Raw genomic sequence first — 6747 nt, forward strand, 5'->3', positions numbered from 1 at the left:
AATGAGATACATGCGGGTGATTGTGGACACCACGCCGGGCCCGATCTTTGGTGTCAAAAGCTTTTCACCATGGTTTCTACTGGTTGACGGCTCATGCCGGTGCAGAGGACATAGTACGTCGATGTGATGGGTGTCAGAAGTTTGGATGTCAGGCACATGTGCCGGCTCATGAATTGCGCATGATCCCCATTACATGGCCTTTTGCAGTTTGGGGGCTTGACATGGTTGGCCCGTTTACAAAGTATTTTGACAAAAAGACACATCTGCTGGTGGCGGTTGATAGATTTACCAAGTGGGTTGAGGCGGATCCAGTCAGCAATTGCAAAGCAGAAAATGGCGGTTAAGTTCCTCAGGTAGGTGATCTTCCATTTTGGTTATACACATCATCACTGATAATGGTACTAATTTGTCTAAGGGGGCAATGAACGAGTTCTGTCAGCGAGGGCACATCTGGCTTGATGTATCAGCAGTAGCTCATCCACAATCTAATGGTCAAGCTGAGCGGACTAACCGGGAGATCTTGCGTGGGATTAAGCCTCGACTCATGGTTCCTCTGCAGCGCACTCCGGGTTGTTGGGTTGAAGAACTTCCTTTTGTACTTTGGAGTATCAGAACAACACCGAACAGATCTACTGGTTACACTCCTTTCTTCCTTGTCTATGGGGCGGAGACGGTTCTCCCAAGTGATATGAGGCATGATTCTCCCCGAGTCGCCGCATATGTTGAAGATGCTAATGAGCAAGCACGTCAGGATTCTTTGGATGCTCTTGAGGAGGAGCGTGATTTGGCCGCAGCTCGATCAACAATCTACCAACAAGACCTGCGTCATTACCATAGTTGATGCGTCAAAGCTGGGTCTTTCAGGAGGGTGACTGGGTGCTTCGATTGATTCAACATCATACGGGTATGCACAAGCTTTCACCCCCATGGGAGGGGCCTTTCGTCGTTAGCAGAAACCTCCGCAACGGCTCATATTACCTGATTGATCTACGCCCTCACAAGCCAACCATGGAGGAAGAGACAAACCGCCCCCGGAACATTGCTCATGTGCGGCCCTATTATACTTAGAGTCGTTGGCTCCTTATCTATGTATGTACTTAGGTAATTGTGTACTATTTACATTACATCAATAAAGTCGGTGCCCATGAAATTCGGGGTCTCTGCCGTTTCAGCCCATATTTGAGCATGAGTCTTTATTGATTAAAACAAGCCGCCCAAGAGGATGAGTCGCCATCAGGGAGGCCATTCAAACATGGGCGCTACTAGTATTAAAGAGAGCGAGTCGCCTTGATGTGACCACTCAAACATCGGTACTAGTAAAGACAAAGAGGATAAGTGCCACGATGCACGGTTCAAACATAGGCGCCTATGAATGATCAAGAACAATAAAGACCGGCTTACTTGGGGGGCTACTAGTCCCCCAAGTCGTTTAGTAGTAATAGCATTGTCTTCTGCTATCCTATGCCCGTTTTTCCTTGATCATAGGACATTTGGGGGCTTCTGACTCATTGAGTCCCGCCTTACTACCCTCTTGGCTAGCGAACAATTAACGCATTACATTGGTTATACTGGACCGTGTGTTTTGCGACTCGCCCTTGAGACTCGTGTACTCTTGGCGAGTCAATCCAATTTTGGACCCTGAACTCCCAAAGTTAAAATGTCGAGGTACTTGCCAGAGCCACCATATGGAAAATAGATAAACCATGGGTTCACCGAACCTGCTTCATTAAAGCTTGAGTTGAGCCTGATCAGCCAGTCTAAACACATAAAGATTTTTGCCAAAACCTCTAAGGGTATTGTTAGAGCCTTGCAAGCCCGTCTACCTGCCGTGACTCATTGAGCCGACTTATTTTACACCTTATATGGTGATTATGCTTTTAAACCAGAAACTCAACGACTATGTTGACTCACTCAAGTTGGGCGATGGTCAAGGGAGAAAGAATACACTACTTCTCAAATCGCCGATTACCAAACCAAGGCGACTTATATTGCCAGGTAATGCTAGGAAAGTTTGGAACCATTTTAATGCAAGTATATAAGCAGTATGCTCAAAAGCAAATTACATGGCTCGTAAAGGCCAAAAGTATTTCTATGTTAACCCGGTGGCAACTTTCCTCCGGGTTCTGCCTCCTCAGCAGGTTGAAGCTTTTCAAAGACGCGACTCCTAAGCCGCGTACGGGTCACCCCGTGCTGAGGGTTCGGGGTCCTGGATCTAGAAGTTATCCACATCCTATGTGCAATTGATTAAGGCGTGAAATTTGGCTTCTTCTATCAAGATAGTTGACGGGTCAGCGTAAGAGGCAAAAAGATGCTTACGGCACTGAGGAGTCAAGTCCAGAGGTGCGAGACTGGGAGTCACCACACGCTTTCCATCTTCATCATAAGCTGCCTGATATTTTAGCAGATCAAGGTTCTCAGCAAGGCGGCTTGCCGCAGGACGAACATGCTTTATGCATTGAGCGTAGTATTCCTGCGTAAACTCTGAGCCGTCATCGTTATATCTAGGGAATCCGCCGACTATTTCATCCGACTTGAGTTTAGGAGCATAGGCTATTGATCGGCTCATGGCTGCCATCAGGCCCTTCGTGCGGATGATTTCCTTATTTCAGCTATATGCTGGGGAATGGTTGAGAGTCGCCGCAACATGTCCTTGATATACTTCACTGGGTCTTTGTATCCCTAGACAGCCTTAACGGCCAGTAAGCCGCCAGCATAAAGTTGCTCTGTAAGGGTGTATATCGCCTTTAGCTTCAGAACAGAATCATCTTGAAGATTGGTGGATCGAGGGCCTATAAGGAGCAAATGAAACGTTAGCCGCCTAGCACTTTATGTCCTTTACAAAAAATGATAACATGCTTTTTATCAAGGACTTAGCAAAGATAGCAATGGTCATATGGGAGAGATGTCGACGTAGACCAGTCAATTCTTCCATGGCTTGTTTCAATTGACCCTCGGCCTTCTCAGCTCGTTTCACAAGGGTGGCTCTTTCATCTTCAGTTTACTCTTTGTGACTGAGATACTTAGCTTTGACCTTTTCAAGTTCTATCACCGTGGCTCGAAGTTTTGCTTCTCCGCAGCCCTGGCATCTTGCTGAGGTACCAAACTTTTTTTCATCCCACTAAGGGATGCGTCGGCTTGACTGATAGCCTCCTACAAAATCAAGCAAAAAGGATTAGTGACCTTATCATTACTTGGTCACATTGATCGGTAGACATTCAAGTCTCAAGCACATTGCAGGCAATACACTTGACATTTTGGGGCTAATGTATTTGTTTTTCTTAAGAGAGGAGGCACAGATTATTGAGCAAGACCCGGATCATCTTCAAAAAAGATGACCCGACCCTTGGGGGCTACAGGTTGAAGTTCTTCAAAATTATTGAGCAAGACCCGACTCATCTTCAAAAAGAGGACCCGACTCTTGGGGGCTACAGGTTGAAGTTCTTCAAAATTATTGAGCAAGACCCGACTCATCTCCAAAAAGATGACCGGCCCCTTGGGGGCTACAGGTTGAAATTCTTGAAAATTATTGAGCAAGACCCGACTCATCTTCAAAAATATGACCCGACCCTTGGGGGCTACAGGTTGAAGTTCTTCAAAATTATTGAGCAAGACCCGGCTCATCTTCAAAAAGATGACCCGACCCTTGGGGGCTACAAGTTGAAGCTTTTCAAAATTATTGAGAAAGACCCGACTCATCTTCAAAAAGATGACCCGGCCCTTGGGGGCTACAGGTTGACGTTTTTCAAAATTATTGAGCAAGACCCAGCTCATCTTCAAAAAGATGACCCGGCCCTTGGGGGCTACCAGTTGAAGTTCTTCAAAGTTATTAAGCAAGACACGGCTCATCTTCACGAAGATGACCCGACCCTTGGGGGGCTATAGAAGAATATATGGGGTAAATAATTCCATAAATACCTCATATCTTTTTTTCATCATGTTCACCAAGCCAGCTGCAAAGTCACGGCTCACGGAAAGGCGGGATAAATATCCTGAATGCAGCTCCTCAAAATTTATCTTCTCGATATTGGGGAGTTCGAGTGTAGATTTTCCTTTGACCATCTTAGTAGAGATGTCCTAGGCAGTATGCTTCACCAACACATTGCGGACGGGTGTCGTATGACCCATCCCAATAATAACGACAACATCTTCTTCAAGCGCAGCATCTTTGGATGACTTCACGGGGCTTGGCCGGTTGAGATTTTCTTTATGACTCGGACCCATGGCCACATCATCAGTTTTTGGTGGGGTGACTTGGGCATCAGGGATATTATCCGTAGAGGCGCCTTCTGGAGGATCAACATAAGCTCTAGTGGTTTCATCTGTAATATCATGGACGGAGGCATCCGTCTCTTCCGCTTCAGGCTTGTCAATATTTGGGGCTAATCCGCTGGTTTTCCGTTTCTTGGCTTGAGCTCTAAAAAGATGAAAGGTTAGGATATACATACTGACATGTGAATATCATGTGAAGTGTTGAAACAAGGATTCATAAAGCAAATAGTACCATACCCTGTGAGACGAACGAGGGGTGGCAACTTTGAGGATGCTGAGTCGCGAGATGAAGGAGGAGACACCTATTATAGTCACAAAAGTTGGTGAATTTAAGAAAAGTTGACAATAAACTTGATAAGGAAAGAGAAGGTACCTCAGTATGGCGCTTGCGGTCGGATGTTTTTTCAGGCAAACCTGCCATAAGGTCACCTGAAGAGCTATGGGTGTGGCATTTTGGAGTATATAGAGCCTTCTTGAAAAGGAAGTTAGGATCCAAATGAGTATCTGGGTGACTCATAGGGACTTTCCTACAAACCCGCCTTTGAGGTCTTTCCAAGGAAATATTTGAATCAAAAGATATTGAAATTACCTCAGCCTCTTCAGCATCACTTTCCACATCATCTCCCTGAGAATGAAATAAATGGTTAGAACAAGTATATGATGCAGCAAGGGGCCGGTCCAGATAGAACCAGGTTTTTCCCGAGCCTTTGGGATGGCTGGGTAAGGCGACAACAGGGAAGCCGGTTTCACGCCGCCTTTGGATGGTGACTCCACCAAGTTCTAAGCTAGAGCTGTCAGCCCATTCTATTTGGCAGTTTAAATAGAAAAATTCCCTAAACAAGGGAACGGTGGGTTCTATCCCTAAGTATGCTTCACAAAAAACCTGAAACTGACACAGGTTGCTGACTCACTTAGGACCCAAATCTTGAGGGTGAAGATTGAAAAAGCTGAGGGCTTCCCGGAAGAATTCCGAACCAGGAGGGGAGAAGCCTTGTTCTAAATGGTCTGTGAAGACCACTACTTCCCCTTCGGCGGGTTGAGGTCGTACTTCTATGGCCGGGGCTCTCCATCCAATTACTTCTTTAGGAGACAAGATTCCTGTTGATACAAATCGTTGCAAGGCGGCTTCATTGATGTCAGAAGGGAACCAATCACACTTTGATTGTTTTGACATGATGTTCAGAGTCGGGAAGAAGCTAGCTGCATAAGTATGATTTGCGTGTTATTCTAAAGGCTAGTAGTAAAGCAAATCATAATATTTAAGTCGCCCGAATACGAGGTGGCGCACGAGGATGACGAGTTATGAAAATGACTAAGCCGACTTAATAAGGAGGTAGTACTTGGCCATGAGGAAACTATGAAGTTGAATTCTACTAAGTGTCGGAAAACAGTTTTCTGTCAAACCCACAAAGAAAGATGGATCTATCAGCAGTGTGAAAAAGAAAATTAATGGCTAAAATAAACAGTGGAGCATGGCGGTGGCAACAGTTGACGACGACAAGTTTCTTGCAGAAGTATCGATGAAGTTTGTGCAGAATTAATTTTACATATGTTCCACAACTTATCGAGGGGGATTGCTTTGCTAAAGAGAATAGATGAACTTGTACTATTAATGGCGACACAGATAACCCTAGAGAACTCCGGTGAGCCATGGTGCGTAATCTAAATAGATCTATTACCGGAAGCGAAGACATACCCAATGGCGTCGACCTGAGGGGAATAAGATCGCGGCTCGGCACAGAATACGCGCGGTGGCGAAGCCGCTGCGTCGGAGATTTCCCCGGAGGAAGGCACAACAGTGGCGCGTCGCAGACTGAAGGCTCGAGGAGGAATAAGAAGAAGAGCTAGGGTAAAAATGAAAAAGATTCCCCCGTCGGTATTTAAAGACTAGGAGACGCCGTAAGTCTTGGAATTGAAGGCGCTTCGATTTTCGAGCCAGACAGATAAGATCAAAAGAGCCATTGGGATGACATCATAAATATTCCTAAAGTTTCGGAGTGATTGATGTCATTAATTTCCGCAACGGAAAATCAGGAGAAGTTTACAAGCCGACAATTCTTTCGTTGAAAAAAGGATGTTGCTTTGATTGAGCCGCCAAGCATATGAGAAATGTTTATTGACGTGAACAAGTTCCAGTCAATCTGGGGCCTAATGTTGGGGATGTTATCCCGTTATAAGACCCGCCCTATGAGGCCGGATTAAGAGGATGGCGGCTCTATCTCCGTGATCATGATGGTCTGTTATCCATGAAGCGGAAGATACAAGACGTACGTTGTTAAGGGCCGGCTGGCCCAAAACTCGAAGAAGGCGACTCACGGCCCGCGTAGGAAAAGAGTCGCCTTGAGTTCCTTGTGTGAGAGACAAGGCGAGTTAGGGATGAACCAACTCATGAATTGTAATGAGGGTTGGACTCTTGTAAACCTAGAGCCTCGACCTGTATATAAAGGCGAGTCTCTAGGGTTGATAGGGTTAAGTTAA

The sequence above is a fragment of the Hordeum vulgare genome, chromosome 4H, assembly GCF_904849725.1.
Source record: "Hordeum vulgare subsp. vulgare chromosome 4H, MorexV3_pseudomolecules_assembly, whole genome shotgun sequence".
NCBI lineage: Eukaryota > Viridiplantae > Streptophyta > Magnoliopsida > Poales > Poaceae > Hordeum > Hordeum vulgare.